This window comes from Canis lupus, chromosome 7 (genome assembly GCF_011100685.1).
Source record: "Canis lupus familiaris isolate Mischka breed German Shepherd chromosome 7, alternate assembly UU_Cfam_GSD_1.0, whole genome shotgun sequence".
Lineage (NCBI taxonomy): Eukaryota > Metazoa > Chordata > Mammalia > Carnivora > Canidae > Canis > Canis lupus.
Genome location: NC_049228.1, coordinates 23,820,317 through 23,837,776, shown reverse-complemented (window position 1 = coordinate 23,837,776; position 17,460 = coordinate 23,820,317). Strand labels below are relative to the sequence as shown.

The window sequence follows — 17,460 nt, the reverse complement described above, 5'->3', positions numbered from 1 at the left end:
GCAGGCTCCATGCACCGGGAGCCCGACGTGGGATTCGATCCCGGGCGCCTTTATACCCATTTTCTAATTTGGTCTACTTAGGTGTAGACATAGGTACATGTACACAACTTCTATACTATATAAGTACAGAAGCAAATTGTAGTTCCCAAAACATAAATTGAATATTTCCCAATATTGACATTTTTTAATCCCTAGGAATTCTGAAGAACAAAATGGTATGTCTGAGGGCTGGACAGGAGAGACCTTCAAAAGACAACATGGTGGTGCCAACTGTTACCTCTATATCTACACCCATTTCCATAACTAGAAGTACTTGAAACATCTTTTCTGGATATTCTACTCCCTCCTCCCCACTCTATTTCCTTCCCCCCATCCAACACACACATATATTTTAGTTCCTATACTGCTTCATTTGGTCTTTTCTAGAGGAAATAGGGTCCAGTTCCCCAGTGCTGCCTATTGCCATAGTGGCATTCTGGAGTCCTTTGTTGAGATGCTGCTTAAGTCATTTGTGCTCATCTTCATTGAGAGAAAGGTACACTCCATATGCAGTGGAGGGGCAGGCAGGTGGAGGATAATTTTCCATTGAGAAGAAGAGGCTTCTGAGTGCTGCTCAGATCCCACTGTTAGGACAAATCTACTCAAAAGGTTGGTTTGGCTTATCCCTATGAACTGTGCTTTCCACACCTCTTGAATAACGTTCTCCTTATAAGGGCCACAGGCTGACAGACAGTAGTTCCCACACTAGAGTACATGGGGAAATTTCCAGGAGAGTTTTTAAAATACAGATTCACAGTCCCTGCCCCTAATCAATAGAATCAGACTGTCCATGAGATGGGATCCAGGAATCTGCATTTTTGTAGAAGCTTTTCCAGTGGTTTGGACACAGCTTGTTTGAGAGGTGCCATCTAGATACCAGATGGAGGCAGAGAACAACTGTGCTCCATGCACAGGAATTCCTTGTATAGACAATGAGTCTATTTGGCTATGTCCGCTCTCCTCATTGGCTATTTTGCCTATGTTTCCTGGATGCCTGATGTGGGTCTGGGATCATCGGCTTGTTCTTGGGTCTATGGTCTGCATTCTGCATACAACTCTAGGTTGCTTGATGCATCAACGAAGCAGCACTTGGGGACTCTTGTGAATTCCAATTCCCCAGAACCCTTTGCAGAGCTCACATCAGAGTCCTCCTGGCCAGATGAAGAGCACAAACTGCCACAAACACTTTTCCCATCTAAAGGTCTCAGAAGTTAATCACTGAATCTTGGAGAACTAGGTTCCCACTTCTTCACTTGGAAGAGGCATTAATGGTTAAAAAATATTTAAAAAAAAAAAAACAAATAATCCTCTGTATACATTTATTTCTGCTGCAACTCATGCATTTCCCAGACATTTTGTTTACACATCTGCTCACAGAAGTACTATATCTGAGCTAGTGTGTTGTCATGCCTAATTTAAGAACAAAATTTAGATTGTAAGCTTGAATTGTTGCTGCAGCCATGTCTGTTCATCTCACACTTGCTTCATGCATGACAAATGCCTTGTGCAAGTAGGAGCAGCTGCACTAAGCCAAATAACCTAGGGGGACCAGTCTAGTGAACAGCCCTCGGAAACCTCAGCCCTGGAACATGCAAATATGTCCACACCGGTCCACCCTCCATCTTACTCCCATTCCTCCTCTCATCTCTCTGGCTAAATAGGTATTTCTAAATACCGTCACAAGGCTCCCAGTTTTCATGGAGGTCATCATCTTTTCCATTAACATCATTATCTTATTCCAGGGTCCATTAGAACTCCTGCTGTAATGAGAACTTTGGGTGTAGCTATTCATTACTTTCCCGGTCACCCACAGCTGCACCCATCGTGACGCATGCTCTGCATACAATTCTCACCTGCATCACACAGTGCCTCCTGCCTCCATTAAGGTGATCATCTCCCCCCACCCTACTCTAGGCATCACCTCATTATAACTCCATTACCTTTCACATCATCTACATTATAAGTCCATTAGCTTTGGCATCACCACCATTACCTCCCTTATCAGCCCCTCTACATTCCAGTTGCCCTCACCTTACCCTTTACAGCCACCAGCTTTTCATTACAGGTCCATTATCTTCATCATTACCTTGGTTACAGTCATAATCGTTCCCATAACAATTCCAGCATCTTTATCCACCCCTCTATGATACAAGACCCTGCTCAGCTTTGATAAAGCTATAGGCGTGTCTGTTCCACGCTGGGCATGTACTCAACATCTCCACTAATGTTAGGTCTCCCCCTTTCTCTTTTATCAAACTGCTCATGATCGAGGTGGATACAAAAGATCTGCCACTTGCCAAGGCAGCCTCATTTTGGCCATTGTCACCTATTTGCAACTCACCACTCCATCCTCATGTCTTGCTCCATAAAAACTAGATAGTGATAATCTTCATCCAAAGATGCCAACATCTCATCTGCATGGCTTTCTGTTATGGTTGTCTCCCTGACTCCGAGAATCCTAATTACCAATTTCTTTCTCAAAGCAGTTTGAGGCCATATTTGTATAACTGGTGATGTACATCTGTATTTCTCATATTTCAGTGTGTATGTACTAGGAGGCAAGTTGTTTACCATAGCCCTGTTTTATCCATCCAATTGCAAGCTCATGGTGGACTAGACCTCATTCCCTTTCCATCACACTCAACTACTGGCCCAAGTCATCATTCAGGTTGGTCGAGTGACTAGATGCATCACCGCCCTTCCTTTTTATCTTCACCCTCACAGTCTATTGCTATGACATTGATCACTATCAAAACTTCATCAATACTCTCTTTACAATTTCATTGCCTCAAACTCTTCCTCTTCGAGGAGAGAGACATCTACTCCTCCATTTCTGGGCCATTCTCTCAATAATTATCACAGCTTCAATTGCAGTGGCTCCATTACAAATCCATTACCTCTCTTTGATGAAGGAGAGATAGTCGACCTACTGCCATGCCCTGCTTCCTTCCAGAATGGGCTTCAGCTCCCACAAGGAATCACCAGGTGGGTTATAGCCTCTCCAGGATCAGCCGTCACTTGTGGCACGAATGATTCTTACACTCTCACCTCACTGTGCCAGGCCTCACATTGTAAGAGGTGGCTTTTCCTTGCTGGTGTCTGTGCTCTTAGACAAATCTTTCAGAGCGGGGCTTATGTGGAGGAGTTCTGGGCACACACTGCCTGGATTCAAATTCCCACACTGCCACTCACTAGGTGGTTGACCCAGGGGAAATCATTTGGTCTTTCTCTATTTCAGTTTCCTTATCTGTAGAATGGAGGAAATAACAATATTGACTGTTATTGGTTGTTGGGAGGTGTTGATACATTAAAAGCAATTGAAACAGCACTTCGCAGATAGAAAGCACTCAACAAATGTCAATTCTTCTTAGGCTCCCCTTCTCTCAGCTAGAAGAGGAGGGTTGGACTAGATTAAATGCTAAAGTCCTAGACTGACCATTTGGTGGGTGTGTGTTTTTGGTATCAGACTATCAGAGTTCTTGCAGTTTTATCACCAAAGTTCTTAAATCATTCCCCAGCTTATAGTAGTGTGCTGACTCAGCTGGGAATCATGGCACTCCCTTGGCCCACAGCCACCATTGTTCTGCATCGAGGTGAGCTCTAGGCATTTCTTCTCTGCACCTACTGAAAGATGCACTTTGGTTTTGCCGCAAATGGACTTGACTTAGCTGTGGACGCATACATCCAGCCTGCACCTGGCAAAGCCTCCCAAGTAGCCAACCCCCTGCTGGATTTGTCATTTCTCCCCTTCCTTCTGCTTTCTTAGGCAATGCTGAGCTCACAGGTGGCACCTGAATACGTCCAGCTTTGTGAGAGCTATCCATCCCATCAATCAGGGCCGCTCTAGGCCACACTACAGAGGAGAAAATGTTTGATTTTAGCTTTGTTCCATCATGATTCTCTCTCTGTCTCTCTTTCTCTCTCTCTCTCTCTCTCGCTCTTGCTCTGTCTCTCCCTCCCCTTTTCTGGTTCTATTTTTCTACCCCGCCTTCTGCTCTTTAGTTATCCAGACCATCAGTCCCTTGCACTTGATACTGCCTTCAATCCTGCCTTCCCAAGCAGGACCCCATGTTCTAAAAAAAATACCATTTCTCCTCCTCCTTTCTAAGCATTCTCCTCCTTCTTTAGAGAGGAATTTTAGAAAATCACCTAATAAACTAATGAGCGTTCTAGCGTGGATAAATAGGTCTCTCCAGGGACACCTGCCTTTTTTTTTTTTTAAGATTTTATTTATTTATTCATGAAAGACACAGAGAAAGAGAGGCAGAGACACAGGCAGAAGAGAAGCAGGTTCCCTGAGGGGGACCCCAATGCGGGACTCGATCCTAGGAACCCAGGGCCACACCCTGAGCCAAAGGCAGACCCTCAACCACCGAGCCACCTAGGGTCCTGACACTTGCCTTTCAAAAGGGACATCTTGGAGAGACAAGATCTCAGCAAGAAAGTATCTCAAATGGTAGAAGTTCAGACAGTGTGACAAAACCAGGCATTTTGTTTAATTTCATTTTCTTAAAATTTGAAAGGGAGTGAGGGTGCAGTGTGGCAGTGATTGTGGGTGCAGGGAGATTCCCCTGTGCCAATCAAAATATATTTTGTGGGCAAAGTCCTGCTGTCTTTATAAAACCCACTTGAAATGCATCTAATAAATTATCTTTAATTTACCAATCTCTCCATTTCTCAGAGGCCCCCGGAAACTTGAGCTAATGAAGTCATCTCATCTGTTGTGGAGTTTCTGTGGGTTCTTTACACTCAATTGCTAGTAACAAGAGAATTCAGGTTTCAAAGATCAGTGTGAAGTGTGTGAGGCTTTCATTGTGAATGGCATTCCTCTCGAGCAAACATGAGGAAGAATAGGCTTCACTTTGTGATTGCAGAGACAACAAAAATTGGCTGGCACCAGTCCAGGTCTACAGAGACTAATGGGACCTCAGAAATATTTTCTGCCTCTAAATTGTTGGTCTTTGGCCAAGGCAATCCAAAGGTTGGCACAGGTGCCCAAAAGACATGAGGCTATTCTAACTTCACCATCATCAGCGATTTTTCCCTTCTCCAGTTCTCTTTCATCCTCTCCTTTGATTCTTACTATTTTCCATAAGTCTGAGGTGTCATGAGCCTTTTGCCTTGCTGGCTTTGTACCACCTCTCCTTTCCAGGCTTGGCTTGATGTCCACCACCTCTGCCATGAGGTCTTCTCTGCTCTTCTCCACCTCCCTGAACCTGGGACACTCACTCTTATCTTGGTTCTCAGTAACAGCACAACCAATGCCAGGGTGCAGTATTAGGACATCATTATACACACACACACACACTATTTTTTTTTTTTTTTTAGTATATCACTTTATTGTTATGTACTGGTATATTATTTGTTTCCTGGGTTTAGAATTGCCCTCCTGACTAAATTCTTAGCTCCTTGGGTGCAAGGTCCAGGATATGTACTCCTTTTGTGGGGCCCATGGCTCATTACTTTTGTATTTGACACATAAAAATTACTCAGTAAAGGCTCACTAACTGGGCCTTCTGCTCTCTGCTCTCATTTTCCCCGCCTCTGCTTTGTCTTTCCTTCTGACCACTTGCTTCACTTTCCTTCTCTTCCTTACTGCTGGAGTGCTCGTGGCTGGTGGCACTCGCACCACTACTTATTGGATGCAGTCCAGGTAAGGAGATTTCTGCCTCCTGGTTTCTAGGAGCTGGTGGTTGTGTTTCAGAGTGGCCATGTGGGTACTATATCAGGTAGGGCTAATTCCTGGCCAGTCAGAGTCCTTTAGTCTGGCATGGAAGAGAAGAAGAGAGAGGCTAACGTCAGGTTATAAAAAGATGCCCCAATAAAGCTGTTCCGGGGCCAATCAGCTCCATGTGTAAAGATACTCAATCATGAAATTGGAAGTGCCGATGGACGCCTTGTAACATTCGTTAACTACACAGCGGGTACTTTCACTTGGGGGAACAATCTGGACAGTTTAAAATTGCCTTGGTGCCATACCAAAGGGTAACTTTACATAAGCATTTTCACTGTAAATATGGGTCCTGCTTATGATCAATTCTCATCAGTGTGTTGGAAAGCAATTTCAGTAAGTACTTAGCTTAATCAATTTGTATCTGCACATTGACCTTCGGGACTCTGCTTACGGGTCCCATCATGCAGTGTGCTCCGCGATTCTCTGTCTCTTCAGACAGCAGATTTCTCAATATTTATACATGGCTTTCATTTTCAATGAATGCAATCATCTGTTCCTTGCTTGCGACAGCTTCCCTTGCCAGGGGAGGTGAGGGTGAGGCAGCGCCTCTGCCACTTGCGTGTGTTACAGAATACTTGTTTACTACTTCCTTAAAATCTAGAGAATCAAGAAGATAGTGGGGCATTCTGGGATAATAAAAATAATGGAGAAAAAATCCTTATCAGCTTGTTTACACAATTATGTAAATGATAAGCACTTATACATGGTTGATTCCTCAATTATTCATGGTTTGAAGCTCTTGAAAATTCAATTCAACTAAATAACCTTTTCTTCAGCTCTTATTATGAGCAAGGTACTGTAATTTGAGGAAGGAGAGACAAAAATATAATTTGATAAGGAAAATCAGAGAAATATTCAAATGGCTATAATACAAGTGGAGTAAGTACAATAAGAAAGGCATCATAGATGCTCACGGTTTAGAGCAGAAAAGGAACTTCTGTTCGGATGGACCCCAAGTGACATATGTGGGGGATGGGGAAGACTGTGTTAGCATCCCGTCTTAGCTCAGGCCTTTATCATGTCTTATCCGGACAATGGGAGCAGCTTCTTATCTGAGCACCCCCGCCCCCCCGCCAACTAATGCTTCCTAGGGGTCTTTCTAAAAGGCAATCTGATCATGTCCCTTCCTGGCTTGGACTTCTCCACCGTCTGCAAGAAGTTGAGGTTTCTCAGGGGATCTTTTTTTTTTTTTAAGATTTTATTTATTTATTTATTCATGAAAGACAAACAGAGAGAGAGACAGAGACAGAGAGAGAGAGGCAGAGACTCAGGCAGAGGAAGAAGCAGGCTCCGTGCGGGAAGCCTGATGTGGGACTCAATCCCGGGACTCCAGGATCACGCCCTGGGCCAAAGGCAGGCACTAAACCGCTGAGCCACCCAGGGATTCCCCTCGGGATCTTACACTTGAAGACTATCTGTCGTCCTCTGTGGCCCCAACACCCCTCATCTCATCATGTACATACATTTGTCTAAATACATGTGTGCTGCCTCGGTGGCTTCTGTGACTTTGGCCACGCTGCTCCTTCTACCTGGACTGCCCCCCCCCCCCCCCAACTCCTTTCTACTCTCCCTTCCTGTGTCCTTCATTTGTCTGGAGAACACCTGTGACACTTTCCTTGCTGCCCCCTGCCTCCAACACAGGGCTGATGACTTACATTCTGCTTCTCTACAGTGTGTAAGCCCATCAGCTCACTTGTCACCTGCTCTGTAATTTGAGGACGGAGCCAGCAGGCTTGCCTACCTTATAAGAGCATCCTCCTTGTGGGCAGGATCCAGACTGGGCACAGCACTCAGTATGAACTTCATGCACATTTGCAGAATTAAGTTGAACTTGTTGCTTGGGTGGATGCGATGCCCTATTATGCATGGATTAAGGAGTGACTATATAGTGATAAGTGAATCTAGGCTATTCCTTCACAGAATTTGGGATAACAGGAGAGAGTTGCAAAATCAAGTGAAAGCTCTTTTTGTTGGCTCACTTTAGTGGAGACCAAGGTTTGTTTATAAATGGTAGGGGAGAAACTGACAGAAAAGGGCAGTGGAGGAGGTGGCAGGGGAAGGCACTGAGCGCTCAGGGGATGAGTGAGCCTTAGAAGGAGGAGAGATCCTTCCCATCCAGAGAGACAGAACAAAGCAAGTTGGGGAGGATGACTGTGCAGAAACATTCTCAGAAGAGGAGAAAAACCCAGCCACTCTCTTTCTGCATGACCCCAGGCTTAGCACAGGGAGAGGTGAACTTGCAGGTAAGCCCCAGGTGACACACCCAAACGGGTACATGTTTCCCATGGAAACTGAAAATATGACCTCAGTGCTGAACTGTCGGTGTTTATGTTCACCTTTGGTTGGGTTCCCACCCTGCCCCCTACCCCGTTCCATTCTTGATTTTTCCTAAAATATACAAAAGAGTATTACATTGGGAGGCAGTCACACCTATATGACTTCCCAAGTATATGTATGCCCTTCCCAGCACCAAACCCACCTGAAGAGTTAGAGAGGGGGCTGACCTTATTAGCCAAGATGAAACATTCCTACTTCTGGCCATTTTATATTATTCTCAGCCAAAGTCCGGTATTAACAACAGTAACATTCAATTAAATGACCAAATAGTAGCCATTCTATAAAGGTTTGTTCCTTGGAACTGAAAGTTCAGAGGGTGTGGGGTCACAGAGAGAAGTTTCCCCACAGCATATCACACACAGATTATAACTTTGGCCGGTGGCCCTGTCCCCACCTTCCCTTTCCTTAATAATGCATGATCATGGAGACACAACTCCACACAGAATCCTAGACCTTTAGAGATAAAAGGGACCTTACAGATGCTCACAAACCCAGTCTCAAGCTGCAGAAAAGCATGGGAGAAGCAGTGCTTCAAAACCTGTCTGTGGTCCAGAGCAGCCATGAAGCCGGGAGCTCAGCTCCCCAAATATCACATTTATCTCAATTTGGCAAGAGGCTGAAAGCCTATCTGGGGCCATTTAAATTCTAATGTTATTAAAGCCTCATCTAATCAGCTTTTAAAATAAGCTGCTTTCAAATGCATAGGGAATGAAGGTGGGATAGAAGCAGGCCAAGTTAGGCAGTTCAGACCAGCCTGGTGAATGCACCTCTGTTTGAATCGCCAAAGAGCCATGAGGCGACCTGCAGGTGGGACTTCTGCAATTCTAACACCAACCCATGCTGGTGAAGAGTTATTTGTAAGTACGTGGGGGGAGAGGGCTAACATGGAAGTCCACGCTCTCCTGTGAGGTCAATCGTACACATGTGACAAGTCTTGGCAGGGAAAGATGGACTGGCCTCTGAGCCAGGAGGTGGCTTTGAGATTTAATCAACAGAGCAGCTGGCGCTTTCTGAGAACTACCTCTGAATACTGCATCCTGTAGACTTCTGAGAGTTTCTACCCTCAGGAGGGCCAGCAGGATCCAACACCCCTGCCTGGATAGTTGTTCACTGGCTTCAAGGTAGACCCCTCACTGCATCCAGCAGTGGCTTGACTATCCCTGGTGCCAAGAACTTCGTCAACGCCATCCTGAAATGGAGCTTGAGGCTGATGAGTTTACAGCTCTGATGTGGCTTGGAATTATGATTCTGATTCTGACACCAATTCCAATGTGTGGGTTTTTTTCTCCACTATCAAGCAATTCTCTGATACCAGCTATGTGTGCTACAATTCAACTCAATTCTGATGCTCCTACCTGGAGACAGATTCCACCGTGTCAGTCTAAGGGCTCAGACCCACAAAATGGCCCCCACCTCAGATGCCAATCACAAGTCTCCTTTACCTGTGCTTCCAACTGGCTATCAATCAGAGATTCCCACGCCCCCCTCCTTGGCTTCAATTAATTTGCGACAGCAGCTCACAGAACTCAGGAAAACAGTTTATTCACTAGAATGCCAGTTTATTACCAAGGATATGAAAGGACACAAATCAAGAGCCAGATGAAGAGCTACACAGGGTGAGGTCCTGAACTAAGGAGCTTCTATCTCTATGGAGTTTGGGGCCCAGCATGGTGGCATGTGGTAAGGTTCTGGTTTCCCAACTCGGAAGCTCTCTGAACCCAGTCCTTCTGGGTTTTATGGAGGCTTCATTACACAGGCATGATGCATTACGTCATTAGCCATTGGTTATCGAACTCAATCTCTAAACCCTCTCCCCTCCTCAGAAGGTGGAGGGGTGGATTTGAAAGTTCCAACACTCCAATCTCAATGTTGGTCTCCAGCCCCCATTTTAGTTGCTTTCCCAAAGTCCCCACATTAGCATAAACTTGGGAGGGGTTGAAAGGGATTTGTTATGAATATCAAGACACCTTTATAGCTCCTATTGATGAAGGAAAAGAGGCAAGCTAAGGACAAAACATAAGCTGACACCTCATGATCCCCACACCCCCAGGTGGGATCTGTGTGACACTCCTCAGGTACTCCAGGCTGCCCTAAAGCTAAGGGAAGGGAAAAACAAATGGTTAGTTAATAGAGGTCACAGCCCAGAAAGACCTGAGTCTCCCTAAGTTTACAAATGTCTTAGTTATTTTCAAGAAAAAAGCTTTCTTATCACTAGCCTAATTTCCAGAGATCCAAAGACTCAATTTCCTGGAGCCCTAACATCACCCATCCATCCACAGTGATGTGGGAAAGAAGGATAGAAGGGAAAGTAAATACAGTAAAATTTCCTTATAACCTGCAGCCCGCTGAGGAGGACTCTTGATAGGCAGAGTATAACATTCCTCCAGGAAGCTCCCAACTATCTTAATGTTAATGCTTTACTAGAGGGGAAAACCACCTTGACTTCACAATAGCAAGGCCTCCAACATCCTGTAGGTCCTCTTTAACATACAAAAGTTCTCTTGAAAACTTCATTTTACCTTACCTACCCCAACTCCCCAGTATGTAATCAGTCACCCCTCACAACCCCAGAGGGAAGCAGCTTTTTCTGCCCCCCCCAGGGCTCACTTCCCAAGCTCTAATAAAACCACCATTTTGCACCAAAGATGTCTCAACAATTTTCTCTTGGTCGTTGGCTCCAGAACTCACCCCACCAAAACTCACCTACATTTAAAACTACATCATTATCACGTAGGACATTTCAAAAGTTTTAGGAGCTCTGGGCCAGAATCTGGATGAAGACCAAATATATATTTCTTATTACAAATCACAAAACCATAAGCAGCATCCCCAGGGCCTGCTTCAATCATCAGGCTCATCCTCACTTTCCATGAGCAGTCTCTGATTCAGGCTGAGGATTGATTTCCCCAGGTCAGACCAAAGTAGGGTTCTAGTTGCTGGAGTAAAGTTAGCACCGGGTGGGATGTGATGCTTGTCCTCATGGCTCATCCCTCTCTCATTGCGTCTCTCAGGTGGCTTCTCAGTTCCCTCATGGAGTCTCATTCTGATTGACGGGGTCCTGGGCCTTCCTCTTTCATCCCTACACCCCCTCCTTCAGAAGCCTCAGATTTCAGGGCTGATGAAAATAGGTGGGGGCTCTTGTCAGGCTAATGATTTATCTTACATTTAAATCAACATTCTTTAAATATTCTTTAAATATTTATTCAACATCGAGTTAGAAGAGGATGATGGGCACCCGGATCTCATACTTTGTTGAACCCACCTCATTCAGAACTCCTCTTAGAAACCAACATTGCTTATTTGAACAAGTTTCTTTGGCAGGGGCTTGGGGGGTGGATGCTAATCTTGTAATGCAAGTGGTTTGTCAAATATTCTTTTTTTTAAAAGATTTTATTTATTTATTCATGGCACACACAGAGAGAGAGAGAGAGAGAGAGAGAGAGAGAGAGGCAGAGACATAAGCAGAGGGAGAAGCAGGCTTCCTGCAGGGAGCCCAATGCGGGACTTGGTCCCAGGACTCCACCAGGATCACGCCCCGAGCTGATGGCAGATGCTTAACCAAATGAGCCACCCAGATGCCCCAAATGTCTTCATCTTAATACATTTCCTGGGAAGCTGTCTTGGCAGCTACCTTTAGCTGCCCCCAGATGGTCCACCCTGTTTCAGCTCTGCTTGGTTGCAGAGAACTTGCTCTCAACCAGCTGTTCGCCTAAAAGCACCAAATTAACCAAATTGCTCTAAAGTGTGAATGGCTGATAGCCAGTTTTATGAGCTCAAGTCTCCAGTGAGTTTCTATGTTCAAGGTTGTCTTAAACAGCCCGGGGTACTTTGTCGCCAAATGTCCCCAAGTAAGGCAGGGTGTTGCTGGGAGTAGCCTGGACTGATTCAAAGTTGTGGCTTCAGCATGCACCATGATAGATAATGAGAGCATTATGAGTCTGAGGTTGGAAATGAGTTTTTCTTGAAAAAATTTTAGCAACCGTATAAACAAATAGAAAGAAGGCTGGCGGGTCTATTATCATTGTGTTGCACAATAAAAAAGGGCCACACCTACTTGAAAAGTTTCCAATTCAGTGTGTCAAATTTGAGTGCCAGGGAAAGTTATTAAGGGAGCAAAATATTCACTGCGTCTGTCAACTCTGAATCCTGAGAGCCTTCTCCCATGCACCATTTTTCAGAAGGTTATTATTTCAACCTGAAAATTCTTTAGACATATATATGTGGTATAGAAAAGGAATTAGGAAAGCTTTTAAATTAAAAGAAATAAAACGACAGGTTTTTCCTCTAGCCATATAAATGGTTATGGATAGAGATAAAGAGATGGATATTTTTTCATAATACTTTATTAGAGGTTTTGGAGCTCCAGAAATTTGAGTCGGGCTGGTGAATAATTTAGCACTGACTCCTGCAGGCCCAGTGCAGGCGCGGTTGGGCTGGGAATCAAGCCTAGTCTCTTGGAGGGTCTGAGAGCAGTAATACACTTTTATTACCAACCACATCATGAAATGCACTTCAGAAATATTTTATGAAACGCCAAAACCTTGGTGCCTGGTTTCCCCGGCTTTTTCCGAGATGGCATGAAGCCCAAGGGAGCTAATGCTCTTGAGCACCTCATTTCAGGGAGGCTGTCCCCCAGGCTGTTGTTGCAGTGACAAAGAGGCTCAGTCCCTGCAGTCATAAGCAAGAGCCTCAAACGGGCCATCACAGTGATGGATGGTATAAGGTTCACAGGAGATCATACCTTTAGTGACCGTGTCTTCAATGTCTTCTCTTTCCCACACGCTCTTCAACCCTAGCTCCAAGAGGCCTGGCTTCTGTGCAGGTGCAATGATATGTCCACCTGAAACAGGAATAGGGAGGGAAGAAGTATGTTGATGGTTTCAAAATAAGGAGTCTCAGTTTCCCTTTCCAACCCAGCCGCCATATCTCCTTTCCAGTAAACTTGGAGGTACACCATGCAGGTGTCGAAAGCAAAGAAAACTCTACTTATTAAGCTATTGTTTCCTCTGCAGAGAGTTCTATTCGTTTTTTCATTGTCTCTCGTTCATTCTCCTAGCATTGCCATAAAGCAGTAAATATTTAAGGAAAAAGTTCTACAGAATGGATGTAACTCCAGACATGTGTTTAATGTGACAAAACTCTTCTGAGATCTTTGCAGGTGGCTATAGTAACATGCTTCGGTGATCTGATGTTGACAGATGCCCGGCACTTCCTCCAGGAAGCCACCTATTACCCCTAAACCAGAGCCCCTCTTCTGGGCATAATGTCCACATCACTCCTGCGTCCTCATGTCATAAAAGTCACCACTTATTGTAAGGCTCTTCATCTGTGCTGTTCTCCCTCTGGACTCTATCCTGCTCACTGCTTTGGCTCTCATCCCAGGCACAATGCAGCACAGAGAAGTTCACCATATACTCATTGAGTAAATGGATGCAGCAGGGCAAAGGGCAATCCCCTCAGGCTAGAAGCACCCCTTTCAGAAGCATCTATTACGGGGCGAGGAGCTTCTGTGTCAGCAGTCTGTCAATCTGTCTAAGCATGGCTCCCATGCAACACTTGGACCAGTCCTCCCCATGCAATTCCCAGGGCCCATCGACACCATCCATTACAGGATGATTATGTCTTCTTGGGCTTGCTTCCCACAAATCCTCTGAGCCTTCTCCAAAGGGGACACTGAGCCTTAGGGAGCTCATACGTACTTGCAAAAATCAATTAACCCTGGAGGGAGGAAAGAGCCAGCCTTTGGCTACGGTGTAGGCTTGCTCATTTAAGTTCTTCCTGAATAAATTAACCTTCCCTAGAAGACCCCATGGAACCTGAGAGCTGGTAGAAGTGGAAAGATCGTTTAGCCCTGAAAGGGCAAATAGATTTCATCTCTGGTGAATCCTCCCTCCGTTATATCAGTAGCGGCTGCTTGAAGCATGGGGTTGGGAAAGACTCTGAGGCTGTATCATCGGGAAGGAGAGCGGTTATCGGTGGACTTGCCAGTGCCCAGGAAGGAGAAGTGTTGGAAGTGACATGAATGCCAGGTGTCTTCCTCCTCCTGCTCTAATCTGACTGCTCACCAATTGGAATGTTTACACTTCCTCTGGTCCGTGCAACTCGCACAGTGGCTGCCCAAATTTGCAGCCCGTTTTTCCGGCAGACAACTCTGATGTTAGAAATGTTCTTCTTCCGTGAAATTAAAACTTCGTCTCCTTTCTGCTTCTACCCATTGACCCCTTTTGTCTCACCCTAAGAGTTGACGACTTTACTCTTGGAAAGCTGGCCCGATCTTTTTTGAACCAACTAAGTCAAAAGTCACCAAATGTGTTAGCAAAATCCCCTTCAGTTTCCTTGATTAAAAATCGATTCCTTTGATGTGCTATTTTATCATCTATTTCTCCAACCAGGTACAAGCATAGTCATTCACTCTTTTAAGGAACCTATATTTATTTACAACATTTTACACATCTTTGATATTCTCAAAATTATAAAAGTGATATGTGCTTATTGTACCAAGTAAATCAATATGAAGATGCATACAGAAAAAGCTAATCATTCCCCCCAAACTCAGACCCTTGATGTCACATTTTACTAGACCAGTCTGTACTTTTCCACTGTCATGAGTCAAGTTTCCAGGAAGCAGACTGAAATACATTATGTACACTGAAGGATCACTGAGACATACTCTTGGGGAGGGTGTGGGGGGACTCGTGGGGGAGTCCAGGAAGCAGAATTGGCCAGAGGGAGCTCTGGAGCTGTCTTGCATTGAGAAGGGACAGGACTTTAGACCCCACCAGTCATTGGCTGCCTCTAGGGAGACAGCAGGCATAACGCTGGGCAAAGCAGCTTCCTCTGACTGAGGGTGAATCCTGGACAGGAACCCAGCTGTGAGTTCTGAGCTGCCAGTACGTCCTGCACCCGGGGGGCAAATGCCTCTGTGGGGTGGTCTCTCACAGCACCCACAACACACACCCTCTCTCATGCTCATTGAAACCCAATCAGGCATATATATACACAGATACGTGATGGGGTGTTTTTTATAGTTTTTAACTGAAATTCTCTGCAACTTGTTTTGACTTAACATATGAGCATCACCAGTTTTTCCCTAATTTACTTATGCATACATACACATATTTTCACAAAAAGGTTGGTATTATACATCGAGGTTTTTTTGTGCCATGTCCTTATTTTTTTCTATTACTTGCCTCTCTCCACCCATTATCCCCCCTGCACCAACCATATTCCCCTCAACCCGCATGCTGACAGCATGAAATGCAGACTTCTGTCCTTTCCTTTATGCTCTAACCGCATCTATCCATATATGACTATGGGTAGATGCTCTGATTTGGTGCTTTGGTCATTGGCAGCAACCATTTATTAAGAGCCTTCTCAGTAGCCAGGTCTATGGCAAGTACTAGGGATACAAGAGGAGGACACAGCCCCTGCCATGAAGGAGCTCCTGCCCTTGGGGGATAGAGACACTGGACAGGAGGTACAACAGATGACGTTCACTTGCAGAGGCAGGTGCCAAACACACAGTTGCTTCGAGAATTAGAGCTAGAATGTGGTGTCCCTGTGTTCTAGTCCTTTCCATTTAACTAGCTTTTATTTCTTTATTTACACACTTATTTTATTATTTTTAACTACTTTTTTTTTTTTTTTTTTTTTTTAACAGATTTCAAACTACAGGCTGAGCAACGACCACACTGAATTTGAGCAATCCTGTGGGCTGGTCTTCTTGAAGTCATGAGCTTACTCACTGTGTTCTAGAAGATCATATTGAACCTGATATATGGCCCTTATATGACATGATGCATGTGACCTCACTAGTAGACACCTATGATTTAACAGGCCAGACAGTCCTAAAGAGACCACACAAAAGCTCCATCTTAGAGTACATTTTCATACAACTGCTGACAAGGCAAATGATTATTATAATAGAAATTGACACTGGTGGGTCACAACATGAGCAAGTGTAACATGTAATGAGTTCTGAGACAAAGCTGTTGGATCAATACCTAGTGCTGGGCTCTTGCTTCTATGTCCCTCCTGCCTACACACTGTGTGGGGGACTGAGGGAGAGGGAACCATAGTAGATGCACATACAACCAAGGAGCATGGTGACATGACTCCCCAGCAACTTCAGCAAATTGATGTGTTCTTTCTGTTCATTCTCTCAACCCACTCATCTACTTGCACTTCTGCTCTTTATGCCCAACACTGCCTTGATAGGCATTTTCTGGGATCAGCTTGTAACAGATCCTCTTTGAAAAAATAAGTTTACCTATTAAATATGTCCAAAAAATGTGCATTATATTTTCTCTCCACATCAAGTACTGACCCCTCTTCTACTGAATGTGAGTCTAGTGACCTGAGGGGCTGGGCCTGGACTTTGTTGCTTGGACTCCCTGCCCATGACCACCCAGGCAGAATCTGGGGGAATGAGTGGTCTGGAGCATGGCACTCATGATGCCCTATTGACCCCAAGCACAGATTTCCTCCAAAGCCCTGTGTCTTTTTCTCTTTTGACCTAGGTAAATCGTGGGCAGAAGAAGGACACTACCAGGACAGGAGAGATGCACCTGCAGAGGTTTCAGATTTCACAAACACAGTTTATTTTGATAATCAGCATAAACCTAGGTACTTGGGTGATTTGGGTTTGTTTACAGCAAATTGCTGAAGATGTCCCAGAAAAAGCCATGTGATCGCAAGGATGCTGATCAGTCCTAGACAAGACCATCCGGTGTGCTAAAGTATTGTCAATTCATATATTTTCTCTTCCTGCAGTTGGCTGCTGAAACTGGATCATATTTTCAGTACAATGGCCAACAAATTACACTTAGTCATCTTAATAAGAAAATGGGAGCAACTGTTGGTGATCTGACCCAAATTCAGCTCCTAAACTCCCAAAGTCTTCTAAGAGAAGGGAATTTGAATGACTACTACTTGGAGCTCCTATTTTCAGGCCTATACATGTGAAGGTTTCTTATAAGGATTTCTCCTACAACTGGTACTGCCAAGATACTGTAGTTCAGAAGGATATGGAAAGCTAATAAATTCATGATCTATTGCTGTATAAAGATGACTCCCAAACTCACTGGCTTAACACAATAAACATTTATTATCTCATGGTTTCTGTGGGTCAGGAACTGAAACCTGGGTGGTTCAAGCTCAAGGTCTCATGAGATTTCAGGTAAGATGTCAGTGAAAGCTGTGATCACCTGAAGACTTGCTGGTGGCCCTGTTTACACAAGGGCTCACTTCGATGATGCTGGTTGTTGCAGGAGGTGTCCCCACAGTGGCCTCTGCAGGGCTGCTTGTGTGTCCTCACAGCATGGCTGGCTTTCCCCAGAGTGAGTGATCCA

General features: G+C 44.8%; 1 protein-coding gene across 1 annotated transcript in view; it reads right to left on the bottom strand.

The window, feature by feature from the left end:
* The window catches only part of TNR (tenascin R), a 409,832-nt gene that overhangs the window by 188,188 nt on the left and 204,184 nt on the right, over positions 1–17,460 (bottom strand). Inside the window, 1 exon segment of the mRNA XM_038542431.1 lies at positions 12,852–12,950. The gene's annotated coding sequence lies outside the window, so the exon portion shown is untranslated.